Source organism: Rhea pennata, chromosome Z, assembly GCF_028389875.1.
Source record: "Rhea pennata isolate bPtePen1 chromosome Z, bPtePen1.pri, whole genome shotgun sequence".
In the NCBI taxonomy this organism is placed as follows: Eukaryota; Metazoa; Chordata; class Aves; order Rheiformes; family Rheidae; genus Rhea; species Rhea pennata.
In genome coordinates, this window is record NC_084702.1 from 8,467,474 (window position 1) to 8,484,866 (window position 17,393).

The following is a 17,393-nucleotide window of genomic DNA, read 5'->3' on the forward strand; positions in this document are numbered from 1 at the left end:
CTTTTAACATTCTAGTGATAAAATGAGTCTTGGGCTAAAAGCCAGAACTACCTTATCTGCCATAACTGATGCCACCTCTTGGTACAGGGACCAGCTCTTCACGTACTGCAAATGGACTTTGAGTTTCTTGTGACTTGATAAAACACACACCATAAGTAATAGCGTGCTCAGTGGCAGCTTGAACTGCCTATTCCAATACGAACTGGTGTTCGTGCAGCTAAAAAACCAAGAGGAAAGGTGACTGTCCAGGTATATATTGCAGCCTACCAGATCACACAAAATAGAAGGACACAGAAGGGTCATTTACTGTAGCACAAAGCAAGCAGAAGTCAGGAGTGTTTTTACTGTTAGGTAGGATAGGCAATTGCAAAGCCAGTATCCAGTTCCTCTTCCTCTCCCTCTCTTCCCATTCACATTAAAAACTGGGGCATTTCCAAGTCTGGGACTTAAATGATGGCCTTTCTCAAGCAACTGAGATCTTCTGCAAAGCTCAGCCTCATGAAATAATGCATGAGTTACTTTAGCAAGCGGACTCATATTGCTGGTAAATGGGATACACAAGCTCAGCTAGAACCTGGCTGGCAAGGCTGGCTTCTCATTTTTCAGTTTGTTTGTACAGAGAGAGGTCACAGTGTGAGAAAAGGACGGCCTCACCTTGGTCCAGGGCTGGCACTAGAACATTTAGAAACCTTCTCATCCCGTGGAGAAGAGAACTGGTTTCAGCAAGTACGTTGTTTCCCATGACAAAAGCACAGGCACAATTGTTAGTCTAGGAAAGTGCACTGCATTGACACAGTGAGAAACCACCTTTATTAAGCAACATCAAAATCCTTTTGAGTTCTCCTACCTTGTATCAGAGTGGATGAGAAACAACTCAAACTAGTCTGCCAAGTCCAACACACCTTACAAATCCTACACTGTTACAAACTGCATACTTATTAACTGACTAGAACTTTAACAGCAGTTTTTTAACTAGGTGTTAAGTAGCGATTCTCCCACTTGGACCCAAAATGCATCAGGTTATAAGATATGGAAAGGTGTCATAAAAGGCAAGATATCTTTGCTGCACAATCACTCAAAAAATGTAACACATGTCTTCCACTGGAATATATCGCATGAGATAGGTGCAAGGGCTGCTCCTTTGAAACATGTAATGTTATTTTTTGACCCAAAGGCTGAATGTTTGTAAATTAAACCATATGAACCAGGTGGTTCCAAATGGAATCACATGAACCAAATGAATTATTAAGAACAATCTAGGTAAAAACTTTAGTCTCTACTTACAAAAACTGCTCAAGATTGTGACAAAGCAGTAAAACCCAGCAGGCTATACCAATAGATTAGTACCTTAATCTAGCTGTCAAGTTGGATGAGACTGACTCACCATTTAGTGTGTCCTCACAGAGGCCAGAATATAGACGAGTCCCTCCTCCAACAACTTCACTGTGCAAACCACAGAGAATTCATCGTGTGGTTACTAAACAACAATCTTGGGTTGGAAGCACAAAGCAGTCTGTGCCACACCAACGACTCTACTGGGGAGAGGTTTTAACAAGCTATCAAGAATCTGAGGTTCAGTCAGAAACGGGCTAACTTTTGAAGATAATCAGCATAAAAATCGACCCTCTACCAACTGAGGGAGCTGTGTAGGTGAAACTCCTCTCACACCTAATGCTTTCTTTTATTCTGTTTGCAGGGAAGTCACTCCTCCTGGACTTCATTGCCCCTACAGGACCTCAGGTCTACAGGGTAAGGAAGTGAAGTCATCACTACACAGTTTTTCCCTTTCACACACCCCTTTCTGCAGACAGTGATGGGCTTTACAAGGCCAGTTTAGTTGAGATATTGGCTGTTAGTCCAAAAAAAAAAAAAAAATAAAATAAAAAAAAAAAGAAGGGAGGAGTGGATGTCACAAGTTGACACATTAGTGTAAAGAATTACCCCAAAATTGTTCTAGCAGGAGGTTAAAAAAGGTTAAAAAAAAAAAAAAAAGTAGAAGACCTTCACCTAGAGATCACCTTCAACCTTCCTCAATATGCCACTGTAAGCCACACTATTTGTTCACATTAACACATCATTAAGCATCTCTGACAAGCAAACAAAACACAGGATGAATCAGTGCTTGCACCCTTAAAGAGAGAAAGGATTAGGAAAGAGTGAAGGCCACTCTTTTGTCTTACAATGGAAAGGACTGGGAAGGTGGAGTAATGAAAGTGTGGGAGACCACAAAAGACTATCTTGTTTGCCCCATTCCTAGGTCAGATGGCCTCTCACCCGTTATGGGGAAATACGCACTGGGAGGCAGGCTCCTGCTTCTTAAGCCATTTGCTTAAAGCCTCTATCCCCCAGACAGATCTGGAAAAATAGAAGAAGGATGGGCGAGCAGTCTGCCAGCTTATAAAAGCAGAATACTTCACTAAGCTCTCTTAACCTTCAAAATTAAGTTGAAGGCATAAAGTTGATTGCTATTATCTTCAGAAACAGCAATTCTAGTTTATTAGAAACACTAATAAAACATTGATATGTAAGAATTCTTTGTTGCTGGATTTCAAGTGACAGGAATGAACCTCCATTAAAAAAAAAAAGTATCCCTTTTCTTTGTGCTGTTTCCCCACCCTCACAGAAAATGAAAACACAATCCAGCTGCAAAGTATTGCTACATACATTCACAGACCTTGTACAGCTACAGCTGCACAGAATATGCTTACGCAGTTAATCTGCATCTGCTTTGGAACGGTGCCAAGGAGTTGTATCTTCAGGAATCCACATCCTCAGAGATGCATCTCTATATCCAGGCCTGGAGCGTCAAGTTCCTCCTTTCTTTAGGGCAAGCAAACACCACAAGGCTTCAATTTGGCAGGAGGAAAAAAAAAAAAAAAAGCCAGGATTCACATCTTCCCCTGGCAGAGGTCTGCAGGTAAACCTTGGATCAAATCAGCCTCTGCAGCTCAGGCTTTATATATCCATGGGCCACATAGCTGCCTTTGGCATTTTCAAATGGATCTTATCACCATCTCACTGGTGAGATTCCACTACAAATCTTCCTATGGGACGGCCTTCTGGGCTCTCTTCATGGTAGAGAGCCCTCCAAACTGCAGAGCTGCTTGGGAATGCCCCTCACTGCCCACCACATACACACCGCCTGTTATGGCTCTGAGAAACATCCCATACTGAACCAATGTAGGGAAAAGCCTTTTTTCAGCCTGAAGCTATGAAGACGCAATGAACTAATGAACTCCAAGCTACACTGTGGTATTAGGTGGTGTGCTCCTTCCTACAGCAGACTAAGATGAGGGCCATTTTCAGATGTGTGAATATGGTCAGGCATCACTGAAGGCCACTGCCACAGAAATGCTGTTTCTCTTGCCCCTCCTCCAAAAAAAAAAAAAAAAAAGGACAACTGTCTCATCAGATGTTGTGAATCAATGCCTTGTCCACAAGAAAAGCTAAAAAAAATTCAACTCATGCTGAATTTGCATCCTGAGATGCAAATCTACCCAAACTAATTACTGGTTCTACTTACACCTTCAAGAGGACCATGTTCTAAACAAGAAGATTCATTTCCTTCTAGAGGTGACAGACCAAAATAATAATAACAATAATAATAATAATAATAAAGTAAACTGCATATCCAGGGTCTCTGTGACCAGGAAATGTAAGCAAACAAGCACAGTGCAGTGCCTCCAAAAGTGGGAGAGATTCTTCTCCAGGGTCCCACTTCTAGCTCCTATGAGAATGGCTTGTCCCAGATTTCATTTCAAGACATATCATCCTAACTAACATTTGACTGTCTCCTCCAGAAATGAGACAGTGATGTAACTGGATTCCAGTTCTCACACAAACCACAGAGAAGAGCAAGGAGAAGATAAACACCAGACTGGCAGTGCTGGCCAGCATCTCCTTGTCAGCTGAAAATATTATCATCATAGCTAGAGTATTTGGCAATGGCTGATGGGACTCTCCAGGAAGGAAGGCACACGCAAATGGAAATATGCCTATTCTTTCCACCAAAAAATAGCTAGGGAGACATTCACTACAATAAAGATCCTGTATACCAATTTTTTAGGCCTCAGCTCATGAAAGTTAAGGCTGCTATAATCCAACAATCACCTAACCTTTCAAACTTGATCGGGGGAAAATACAAAGAAACTGTGTATTTCAACATATATTTCCCTCTAACAGGTAAAAGAATAATATAAAATCGCAAAAATCCTCTCTATACACACTGTTGATAAAACACATGGGTCGCAGACCAAGGCAGCCCGAACCAATTTTGTCTGAAAACTTGCGATCTTTCATTTGCAAGCGTAGGCAGCAGAAGGAGGGAGAGGACAGGGTGAAAAGGCACAGGAAGCCTAGCGCAAAGCTTTGCAACACCCTTTATCATGTCAGTGTAAAGGCTCTAAGTGCTTGCAGGTCCTCAGGGTCATTGTGGATTGGGGGGGGGGGGGAGAACATATTGCTAACTTAATCGTTGTCATGCCACAGCTTCTGCCTAACTGACCTTGATTTGTGTGGGACTGAGTTATTACAGCAGTTCATATACAATTTCTCCCACAGAAAGATACTTTTTAAGGAATTTCACACACACACACACATGCATGCACAGTCTCTATAATACTTCCAAGGCATTAAGCACTGCCATTCAGGAACAAATCACCACTTTAAGCCACAAGTACTCTCCCATTTAGATATACTTTAAATAGTCTATTAGTTCACAACACAGAAACCTACTCAGCAATACAAAACTGATCAGATTACACTACTGCACAAAAAGCAGAAAAAAAGACTGAACTTACAAGGCCGCTAGTCACTGTTTCTCTCTAGCACTCAGTACCTCATTTAACTGCAATGCCTGAAACAGTAACTTGACCTCTCTGGGAAGGTGGGCGGTATTATACAAGCTGAAACATTAGAAGCATGCATAATTATGCTAGGTATTTGCCACACATTCTTTCATCCGTGAACAAATATGAATGGAAAAGTCACATTGACACTCTGGGCTTAGATTATGTCCAAACCATCAATTAAGAAGATTTCCCTGAGGCCCAGTGAGAATTAATTTTTTGAGGGCAGGAAAACTTCTCTTTGGATGGATGTTTTGTGTGTGTGTTACAAATGCAAAATGAGCATCAGCTCAGAGCTGAGACAACAGTGGGCTAGACCAAGGATTTTCAGCTTTCTTGTCCACCACTGACAGCGATCATCTTGTCCTCCTCAGACCACAGACACCTGCTGTGCCCAAAGTGGAAGCATTACTGAAAGGAGAAACGGGGTGGGAAAGGGAAGAGGAGGCACAGTGCTGGCCCCACGTGTGTCCGTGACTAGTCTTCTCCTGTTACAAAAAGTTCTCCTGCTCCTCAGGCTCAAGACTTAGCCATACTCCTGACCTGGTGAGATGCAACAACACCAACAATATGATAGGTATATAATACATGCTTATTTGAACAGCAACATCCATGTGTTGCTATTCTAGGCAACTAACTAGCCCATCCCCTTTTCCACGATTAAATACTTCCTGTGTTCTTGACTCAGCCCATTTCGTACCCTGCGTTTGCTACAACTAGACCTGGAATAGGCAGTACTCATTTCAGGCTAATTCCCCACGCACTAGAGGCGACGCATGCATCTGGAGCACTGTTCCAGCAGAGGGGCATGAATTATTCCAGGGTAATCGTTCCATTTTGCACTTCAAGAAGCCCCACTCCCTCTTTCTCTCTGCCTTCATTACGTACTCACCCCAGACTTTCACCCCTGACTTTTGGAAGTCACCGCTCTGAAGTACCTCTCAGTATCTGCAGGCCAGCTTTTAGTTATAACTCTTACTGTTTCCAAGGTCTGTATTTCCTCTTTAGGTAAGATAAGCATATATCTCAGGGAACATGAGTGGTCACAACGATCACAAAGATCGCACAGAAAGATAGCAAGGACAAAAAAAAAAATACCCTAAGCAAAGTTTTTTCACATACATCTCTAAGACATGAAAATTAGCCAGTGTCAGTTCTTAAAAAAATATATGCGGAACTGTCTGGGGCTATTATTTGCTTATTTTAAATGTTTTGGGGAAATAGTGGTTTATTCAGAGGTTAAACCTTGCACATAGTTTTACACTCTCCTGAAAACCACAGGGCATTTTTCATTTTGAAAATCCTCACCATCTTCCATAAAATCTAAAACCTATCAAAAGATAACACAGCAACTCTCCTAAACCTTACTGAGAGTCTGTCTTTAAAGTATCTCTGAACTATAAGATGAAAATGTTTCAAGTCAAATAAAAGTGGTTTGTGGTTGAAAGAAGGAATAAAAGGAAAGATAAGGGGCATCTTCAGCACAGAACCTACAACAGAGCAAGGAACCGAGTCTGCATCAAATCCTGGCTGGGATCATTTAAATGCCACTACGTAAGGGCAGGAATCCTTACAGGCTTTTTGGTATTTGTTTTTTCAAGTAAATCCTAGAGAAGGGAATCCTAAGATTTAGGATTCCAATTTAAAAGTGGCTTGATAACAATCTTCAAGTCATTATGCTGGGAAAGAGCAGACAAAGCCCAAGAGCCAATTTGGGCTTGTCAGTTAAACTCCTTCCTCAGCTTTGCTTGCAGAGCCTAGACAAATAGCTTATCCATGGACAGACCTGGGGGCCTTTCACAAGTATTTCATATTCCAGTGCAAGCTTAGGCACATTACATAAACATCTGGAGTACCCACTAAAAATGTGAGCACCTCCCCCTTAGCCCTGCAGTGTCTTCGTGACACTGTTTCATAAAAAAAAGAAAGCAATAATGAAAGCAATATTTTAGAGGGCTTGCATTCAAAAAATGTTGTAATCTATAGCCTGTCTGTACACCAGAGTTGGTGGGGGGAGGGAAAAGTTCAGGTGCATAAACAACTTTTCCAATCTTTATCAGTGCTTAACTTTTGAGAGAAAGAAAGTGCCTGGTATAATTAATAAGAGAAAGAAATTGTTTCCAGATGGGTTGGACACTAGACAGCTTTAGAGGGAAAAGGGAACGAGAATCATCAGGTCCATCTTCTCCCTGGAGTGGCAGCCCCACGTGGAAGCACTCTGAGCAAGCCGGACTCGCGACCACGTCAGTTCACCCTGGTGTACTCTGCCAGCTCAGCAGAACACAAGCACAGAGAAAAACGCGGATACTGTATGAAACTAGTGCAAGTACAAGACCTCACAGCTGCACTGGCCGTACAGGGGCCCCTACTTTGAAAGCACTGAAAGCTTCCAGTGACACCCACAGCAACAGCAGACAAGTGACAGGATAAACTGTGGCTCACATTTTACTCCTCTGAGTAATAACTGGTTGGTGTAAAAATCCACACCAATCAATGCATATGTTAAACATGAAATACCCCATCCTCAAGAGCTAGATGCTCTAAGATCACATTTCAAAGCAAGGCGATATTGTTCGCATGATCTTTTGGGAGTACCAGCATGGATATTCTGCTTCAGTGTGATTAATGCAGGAATTCAAGCCTCTCCACTGTGACCTTTCTACAGAAACCTCAAGGGTCAAGTCTCACAGCCTCTGTGTTCTGCAACTATGCTAACATAGCCGTACTGCCAGTCTAAAACCCCTGTAACCAAAAAGGTTAGGGGGCAGGGGAAGGAGTGTGTATCTACACACTGCCACAGAATATCCTGTGCAAAAGGAGAAGTAAAGGAGAAGTTGCTCTTCTGCCAGTTGTTACAGCAATTCCACCCTCACTCCACAGCAGGAGTGGTGTTTATAGATATACTTCCACTTCCTATCCTTAATTACATGCACCCTATTAAAATGGCAGTGAGAGAAACAAGGTACTGCTTGTTTATGTATTTATTTATTTATTATTCAGCCACAGCACAATCCTTGGTGAAATCTGATGAGCATGAGCTTATCAGGAATCCAGCAGCAGCAATATTAATTCTTGCCATTCATATCCAGAAGGAAGACTCTTCCCACTCCCCCCACCCCCGGTCCCTGGGCAGAGAGATGAATTCAGACTGCTATAGAAGAAAGGAGCTGCACTGAGGAACGTGCAATGCCAGTAGGTGAAGATGCTGCTGTGACTTCCCTTCCCCGCTCATGTCCTGGGCTCCAAGAGGACTGCAGGTGAAATTACACCACACAGAGTGCATAGTTTAAATAGCCTCAAGCCAGAGGACATCAAACCATGAAGAGAGATTCTCAGATGATTTCTTTCTAGCCATTCTTAACCCTCTGCAATTTGAGAAGCCTGAAAGAGGACACCAGCTCACAAGAGGGTTACTAATCATCTTTCCCCTTCACACAAGCATTGCAATGCTTCTACTTGCAAAGTACCTGTTGAGGTAAGAACAAGCAGTTGGTAAAATTAGAAAAAAAAAAGAGGCCTGATTTGTTCTAAAATATGTCATCAAAAGAGACAATTATCTCATGAAATCATTTTCCCTTTCAGCAGCAGCAATGAATGAAAGGAAAGCAACCCTATTCTTGGCTATGTTATTTAAGACTGGTTAACTTTCTGAGCACGAACTTCTTATTAGGTATCAGCATGCCACAGGAATACGTGCAGCACAAAGATCATTTTACATGAGGCAAAGTCCTCACATCACCTCTTTGATGAAAATCACCTCTTGGATGAATAAGTTTCCCTGAAATAAACCTGCTGTCTAAATAAGTTGCAACAGGGCAGGGAGTATCTTGCTGTTAAGGACAGGACCAGAATGCAGGCTACAGGTGACATACAAGCAGCTAAAGCGCTTGAAAACCTCTCAACCTGTGAGAGGCATAAAAGATTACAGAAAAATGGAAATGGCACTAAGACAAGGGATGGGTTGGACAGAAGGAGAAATGGGTGAACACTAGCGAGCTCCAGAAGGAGAGATTTCAGCCCACTACTCATGACTGTGGGTCTCCAGCTTTTTGTGACCAGCTGTGATTTCTTTGAATGGCAGGGCTGCAGCTTTTAGCGCTATTGCGGTACAAACAGGTGAAGTCACAACAGCAAGAGTTAAAACTCCTGGCTGCCACTGGACAGATACAACCATAAGTCAGTATCATCCCAAATAGCTTCAGAAGATCAGCTGTATCCTTTTGGACTGCTGAATGGACATGACAGCCAAACTTTGGAAGAACAAACCCACTTGCAATGAAAAGGCCTCTAAAACCAAGAAATTTTCACCATTCCCTCCCCGATTTATGTCTGTGATGTCACTTGTTTTGACTAGGACAAAAGAAAGCATGGATTTGGAGCTGTTTAATAGCTTTTGGTGAACGTTTTGGGGAAGGAGGTGGCGGGCAGGACAAGTCATAAACAAGACCCAAAGGAATGCTTACCTCATCACCCTTTTTCAGTTATGTTTAAACACTCTCAGCACTATTTCCTTTCCTATCTGCTCCTACGGAGCCCCAAGACACTGCACAGGTCTCAGCTGGCAATAGGCCAACTGACAAACGCAGGCAATAAAGCTAAAGACTTCAGCATGCTGTATCGTCCTCACAGGGGACGCACTCAGGATGCCCAGCAGATGTGCAACCTAGCCACCTGTGCTCTCTATCATCGATTTTTCATCTCTTTGTCCCCACCCTGAAATTGCTTTTTTTCCCACCTGCCAAACACTTTCAGCTTCATTCCCACCCCCCCCCACCACCGCGCCCTGGGAAAAAAAAAAAAAAAAAAAAAAGGAGAGAGCGAGAGAGAGAAAATTACACTTTCTGGCATTACCACAGAACACAAACTTTATTGAAACCTGAGAAGCAAGAATGTTTCACTTGGTCTGAATCTGAAGACACCTGCAGCTCAATCTCAGGCATGCATTTTGGAGCCAGCAGCAAAATGAATGGAAATGTCATGGATCAGACACTTTTTTCTTAAACATACCCAATATTGCTCTAGGCAAATGATAGGAATATTGCCTTTTTAAGCAGAAATCTTCCACTGTAGGATATGCTGTTGCAGGTTAACTACTGCTTGTGGACAAGCTGCTCTGTAACACGCTATCTGGCCTCCAGCCACTCTTTGGGTAAATAAAGTGGGAAACAGCAACCAGAGGTGGCCTGAAGATGCAGTCAGGCTGGGTGAGGAGCCCAATAGTCAGACCCAATCTGGCCAAGCAGGAATTACACAGCTGTAGGGAGATGATTACTGAGCACTTCTCAGCAATGTTATCAGATCTGAAGAGTAGGACAGGGAATAAAATGTGTATAGGCAAAGACTTTTCTTTCCTATTACACCTTGTTGTTTCTTCTTAAAAGCAATAAAATGCCACAGACCTTCTCTTCTAAGTGTAAAAGTGAGGGTGAGTCCTTCCTCTGCCCAGATTAAACACCTTTGTGCACATTCCTGCCTTTTATGCTGTGCACATCCCTCCTTGGCATCACAGGCCACTGCAGGATGACTAAGTTCGTTACTGATTAACAGCGCACTTCAAGCCTTTTCTGTGTGCCTCTGCCCAGCTCCTTGCTCCTATCAGTCAGGCATCCTGACGCCACCCCTTCTTCCTTCTGACTTTGCCCTCAGGTGTATCGATAAAAACTAACCCAAAAAGCACAGGCTTCGCCCTGTACCAGCAATTATATCCCCCCTTCCCCGGGGGGAGGAGACTGCCAGCTACTTGCAAGGACACAAACTCTGTCTTGCAATACAAGCTTTTCACATCTCGCAACTCAAAAAGCCCTTCACATTCATCCCCTGGGGCTCTGCAAGCAGCAATGCAGGACAGCAGTGTTGCTCCCTTGGAGCATGACAAGACTAGCTGGGAGCCACGACAAGGTGTCCTGCCTAAGACAGACCATACCCTAGAAAGCCCTCAGATCACTGGCAGCTGCGTGGCAGATGGGTGGACCACTATGCTGTAAATTACACATTTACTCCTGCAGAGCTGTGTCTGGCCCTCACTGCTCAGATGCCTTGTTTCCAGAGTGTGGTAAATACCTAATACGATATTTACAAACACACACCCAACACTAACCATTTCCAAGAGTCTCACTCCTGTTTGCACCACAAGATGGGAGCTCCTGAACGCTGCTGCAGCACAAGCCCCAGGAACAATGTGGGGCAAAGCCAACACATGTGAGTGTGTCCCAGAAATGGAGGTGGAAGCACAGGAAAGACACAAATCACTGCCCAAGTAACACTGGAAGTTGTCAATGCTTTGAGATGTGTGCAATGATGCACTAAAAGACATTTTCCTGCCCACATGCGTGCAACTGCTGGCTCACTCATCTTATCTCCAAATGCAATACCAACAGTCCATCGAAGCTGCTGTATGATAACAGTCATGCCAATACCACTACAGCTTGAGTGAAAGGCAGAAAACACTCACGTGATAAGCGCACTGGCAGTCCTTACAAGTATCAGACAGTATTTACATTTGCATCAGACCTGTGGTTGGGCAAAAAAAAAAAAAAAAAAAAAAAAAAGTTAATTCACCCCACGAATGCTTTGATCCTCCAACAAATCATTTCCTGCTACAAGCTGAAGTGACACAAAGGACTTTGGACACCTACCAGCTGTCACAGTTGTGCTGCATGTTGGCACTAAAGCCCTTGCAGCCAGGGAAGTAAGACAGAGATGCAGGAGGGAAGCAAGTGGTCCATCTGCATCCACAGCATATGGGGAGTTTTTTCTGAAGAAATATTTTCTTCTCTTGCCACCTACCAAAACTAATGGACAGGAAAGCAGCTGCAGAATATTTCAGCTGCACTGAAGTGCAACAGAAGCTGTTGGAAGTACCGAGACCAGGGAAGAAAAGGAGATGGTTGTTCTTTGTTTTGCCCTCGAAAGGATGCCCAGACACTGACAGATCTCCAAACGTGATGCCCCCCTTAGGATGTCTGGGCCTGCGCTGAGCAAGAGAGAGAAATAAAAAACAAGCTTAGAGATCTGAGACAGCAGCTGGGAAAAGCAAATGTAAAACTAAGATTGAACATCATCTCCTATTATCCTGTTTAAAATGAGACAATCACGCACATTTTTTTTAAAAGGCAAGAGCCTTAACCCCCAGAGCTAACACCCTGTTTTCAACATCCTCCCTCAGCTACTCTCCCAATATCAACATATTCATGTTTTCCCACGTTTCCACTAGCAAACACAGCACTTGGTAATTCAAAAAACATGCTGCTTGAGGGGAAGTGGGCTAGAAACATAACTTGCTACATAGTTCTGGAATGATTAACTCTTAATTGAAAAACATTATTAATTCAAGGTGTTGAGAGAAACATTCCACAGAAATAAGTACTTTCTTCCTCATTCTAAATAAAAATAAAATTATGTATAAAAGTTATAAAAATAAAAATACTAATTATTACTCATCTTTGAGAAATTCATTCTATCATCTTGTTTTTAAAATAGAACCAACCATAATACACCAAAAATAAGTGGCATCCTAATCCTTGAGATCCTTGATTTTTACAAATTAATTTCTACTAAAAATAGGCTGCATGAAACTGAACTCTGGAAACTTGTACTGATTACAGACTTGTTACTATTCCATTATTTCTTACTAAAACAAGCTTTGGTAGCCAGTCAGCTCTCAGATGCGCCACCTGACCTGCCAAACAAAGCCCAACTGGATCAGTGTTGTAGGACTTAGCAGCACAAAAGGATCAACTTGATGAAACTCCCATCTGGAGTTTTGAACTAATTAACACTAGTTTCGGAACTAAAAGTTGTTGCAGAAGTCTCTCATGGGGCTCTATTGTGATGCAAATAATGTACAACCCACAGACACAGAAAGGTCAATAAACTAGAATTAGGAGGTGTAAGTACAAAAGCAAATCAAAAAATGGAGAATATTGTAAAAGGAACACTGTAGAGATACCTAGAAGAAAGCAGGAGGTGATGGTTTACAATCAGACTTCAGCAAATGTAAGGACACACAAACAACGAAGTTAATGAGGCTTGCTCCACCGTGGGCTGCCTCCATGGCCCTGCAACCTGGGGCACCTACCCTAGGGTCCTATCTTGCTCCTCACTCTGCAGTTTGCCTGCATGGCTCCATATACTGCATTCTCACATGAGGATGCCACCAGCGACACCCAAGTTCTCCGTGCAGCTTGGAGCCAAAGCTAGCCAAGCTCCCACCAGCTCCCAAGCTGCTGACCAAACAGGGTAGAATCATAGAATCAGTAAGGTTGGAAGGGATCTCTGGAGATCACCTAGTCCAACCTCCCCACTCAGCAGAGTCACCTAGAGCATGTTAGACAGGGTTGCATCCAGCAGAGTGATGCCAACATGGCACAAGGCAACAATAATATTAAAAAAGATGGCACATGGCACCAATAATATTAAAAAAAACCCTCAAATCTCAGCAACCTGAAATTTTCATCTTGAATGGAAGGGCCATCTTGACGCTATGGCAGAAATTCACCTCCAAAAGATACAGCTTCTGATCCAAGTGCTGCCACAGAGGAGCCAGCAAGGCAGAGAGGCCTGCTCACCTCAAACAGAAATTAAAGCATAACCAGAAAAACAAAATGTTTTCAAAAAATGCCCCAGGCAGTTGATAGAGCCAGTGGGCACTTCCTAGCTTTGAAGCAGAAAGAAGCTTGGTATCAGTCTAGCAAGGTGGACATTAGCCCTTCCCATAACATGAAAGATGAAGATGGAGCTACAGGCTAAGAAGCTTCCTCGTTACTTCAACACAGCCAGCACAATTACTGTCATCCATTCACCTGACCAGAGTCCCTACCAGACTGTCCAAGACACATCATAAACCAGTCACAGCACACAGTATTTTTCCCACAGAATCAAAGCATAATTCACACAGCAAAATAAATGCTATGGCTACCCTGTAACAACCAGCTCCTAATTAACAGGTTAACAATGGAGGGAAATCAGATGGACAGTGCAAAAACCATCTGCAAAGTAGGCTAGAACAAGGGTATTGCACAGCCACGAAAATAAACAAGTTTCTGCAGAAAGCAGGAGTAGCTTAAGGGAGCAGCAGGCAGAGCCAGCACATGCTCTGTGTCACATCCTCACTCGGTCATAGCCAGCTGCGTGGGGAGACTGCAGAGAGAGGGTTAGTTCACAACCTGCCTGACCCATCTACAAACAACAGATTAGATTGAGTTGATAAAAGCACCTGTAACATCTCAAAGCTTTGGCACATTGTGATCCCTAGCCACCAGCTGGTTCATTACATGTCTGATTTTCCTTTGTTCCCAGGAGGACAACAAAAATGCAAGCTGCAGACACAGACAAGAAAATCCAGGCAGTCTCCAATATACTCTGCTAGGAAAAGTTTCCCCTTTGCAAATTTCAGTTAAGTAGTATGTGCATCTTTTATTAGATATGCATAAATTTCCTTTCCAGTGTTGAGGATTGAATTTAGTACCAAGAATTGTCCTGTATGTCTTTTTTTTCCTATCATATCCAAATTCTAACACATTGTAAAACAGCAGCAGCCTGAAAAGTTGCAGTAGTTACCCACTGCTGCTTTGTTACAGTAAGCAGCAGCAGTCTTTTATTCTTTTAATTAGGAATAAAAATAAAAGCAATTGCATAGTAAGTTCATCACTTCTGCTCCTGGAATAGCCCCTTGAGACAAAGGTCATAACTAGGAGAAATTTGCTGACAAACCGAAAATGTAAAAGGGAAGAGCAGAGTTTCAAGACATAAATTTTTACTTGTGTCAGATCAGATGGAGAAACTCAAATTCACTCAGGGCCATTTTTTCCACTTTCTTTTCCCCCCTCCTCCTGTTAACCCCCTTTTCTGCATTATCTTAGAGCCTTTGAATGAAGGGAGCGAGCATTCACAGGCACAGAGGAGGAGCAGGCACAGCTTAACTACAGCAAACAAAGCATGCACTAGATAATAAATTTACGGGAAACGAAGGAAGTCAGGCTAGCTGAGACAGGGGAATAGCAAAAGCATGAGAACAGCTAAGACACTAGACTTTTCACAGAAACATCTGGGAAACTGTTCAAGGTCATGAAGTAAAAGCTTCTAGGAGCCAGGAGCTGCATCACGTTTCTTCATGTTGCATGAAAACTGCCCCAAGTGGCTCCCACGAGGACGGACAGACACTGCCAACATGTTCATTCCAACGATTTGGGGAGAAACCACTTGTGCTGAACATCATCGTCCCCTAACCTCTTCAAATCAATAGGTGGCTGGTGATAGCATGGCTCATAAGCTTAATTAGGAGGATGGCAGGCAGGCACCGACCCACTCAAGATGTACGTTGAGCACATTTTGATATTCCTTGCAGATGTCTCACACCCACACAGTATGGTCAGAACCTTCCAGCTAAATCTCCAGAATTAGCAAGAAATTGATTTCACTACTCCTTAGGATGCCATGCAGAATATGACAGTCCAGTGAGCTGGGAGGTCACCCTGCCGTTGGCAGATGCTTCTTGTCGAGTGTCGGGCCAAACCAGGATGGAGGGAAGTACCATTTCATACATCTTCACAGCAAGTCACCACTGCTTTAATTATTTTCGGTAGAATTCATGTGTTTTGCAGGCTACAGATGGCTTAGCAGTTGCTTTTAAAATTCTTACAGGAAGTAGAAAGGTAGCTAGTTGCATGTAAAAGTTTATCTGAATCTCATTTCAATTTTGTTTTAGAGAAACTCTCCCTCAATATAGAGAGTGCAAAAGACAGTCATATCTAAGTATTCAAGCATCAGCCCAAATCATGATTACTCAGAGAAGGAAAGGAAATTTTCATCTTCTGAGCTTAATATTTTCCCTTGTATGTTTAGCCAGCCATTAAAAAAAAATACAACGCAAAACACTTCAGAGAATTAGCATTAAAATTAGTTTTGCAACACATCATAGAAACTTGCATCTAGGTGCAATACAGAGCACTAACTTCCACCAGCTACTCTGGCTCCTTCTCACAAGCCTCTCTACTATTCTGGGTTTAAAATAAAGGTACAAAAAAATAATTCAAAGGAGAGAGAAAAGCCACACACTGTACCTTTTGCCTTTGATGTACGGTACAGACACAAAGGTCATGTTTGCAAGAAGTGCTCGTGTCCACACACCTGTTTATAGAAACTTACAGGAACGTCAGAGCACCTTCATGGCTTTGCAGTTTTTGTGTTGCAATCAATGCAATTAGATGCTCTAGCAGGTCAGTTCAAAGTCAGTTTGACTAAGTTTTAATATATACAAGGGCTTTTGGCTGAGAGAAAATAGGAAGTCCTAGCACTGCATTAGTCTCCTACCTATACACAAATAAATAGGTTTTGTTGTTGTTGTTCTGCTAGGTTTACGATCTTTAACTACAAACGTCTGGTTATTAGAGGTGTCTTGTAAAGCGCATGAGTTTTTTGCTCAAAGAATCACCCCAAAACTCCAGACCAGTGTTTCTAAAGACTGGATTTATGGAGAGAAAGGTCTTAAGTACCTGCCTAATTCCTCTGCAGTGCAAAATGAGTAGCACAGGCCATCCAGCACACTTTTTAATCAGGAGACTTTCTCACCCCACCAGTACAGGAACGGCTGTAACTTGAGGTAGCAATAATATAGTACTAAACAATTCAATTAACCTGCAAATTGTAGAGATTTCCTGCAATTTACTAAGAGGCAACCCTGGCCCACTTTTATGATGCAAATTAACAAGCTGTTTGGAGGAAGAGGCGGAGGGGAGGGAGGGGGAAGATTAAAAAGTCTTTTAACTGGAATTACAGTGAGACTTCCTCCCCACACCACAGCCATGGAGACTGCAGCACCCAGCTCGGAGAGCACCCAGTGTCTTCGGGACTCCCCCGCTCCCCACACACAGCCAAACCTCTCCCCCGAGACTGCCCTCCCTCCTCCCCCAGGAGCACCGGGCAGCGCTTGTGCATGCCTCTCCCACCTCACCGACCTCTGGAAAAACCTGGATCCACCCCGAACCGGTGGATTTGACTGCGCTCTCAGAACTGGCGGGAGCAGATCACTGCCTTTCCACGAGGAGGTAGCTACAGGGAAGCTCCCAAAACTCCCGTATGAAGCCGTTAGAGCTTCCAAAGCAAAACACGGGCCCAAATCAAACACCAGGAATGGCTCAGGAATGCGAGCTATGTGGGCGGGGGGGGGCAGCCGGACAGTGAGGGGGGACGGGGCGGGCAGGATGTGCATGGGGGCAGGCTGGACACCTCCCACATGCAGCACGCACAGTTGCACGCGTGTACACACATGCATGTATGCATGTGGCACGGGAAGGCGAGCATCCAGCTCCGGGCGCCGGGGGGAGGTGGAGGCCTGGCCGCGGATGCGGCGGGGGTGAGAGCGGATAGGCAGGAAAGGCGCCCAGAGGTGGCCGGCACGGGCAGGATCGCGAGGCTCCGCTGCTGGCTGAACCCAGCCTGCCGGGTGCAGACCCCCCAAACTGCCCGTCTTGTCCCGCTTGCCCTGTTTTGTTCATTCCCGCCAGCAAACTGCCAATCCTTTGGGTTTTGATTAGTTGCAGGCATCAA

The 17,393-nt window shown here is 43.6% G+C and overlaps 1 protein-coding gene across 6 annotated transcripts in view; it reads right to left on the reverse strand.

Moving 5' to 3' along the window:
• Positions 1-17,393, reverse strand: part of KANK1 (KN motif and ankyrin repeat domains 1) — a 127,519-nt gene that overhangs the window by 100,860 nt on the left and 9,266 nt on the right. For 2 of the 6 annotated variants that reach the window (XM_062599412.1, XM_062599415.1), the window contains exon 2: positions 11,299-11,357. The gene's annotated coding sequence lies outside the window, so the exon portion shown is untranslated. Of the gene's footprint in view, positions 1-2,708; positions 2,847-11,298; positions 11,358-16,801; positions 16,879-17,393 lie in introns of those variants that run through there. The other 4 variants (XM_062599414.1, XM_062599416.1, XM_062599410.1 and 1 more) reach the window with 4 other exon arrangements.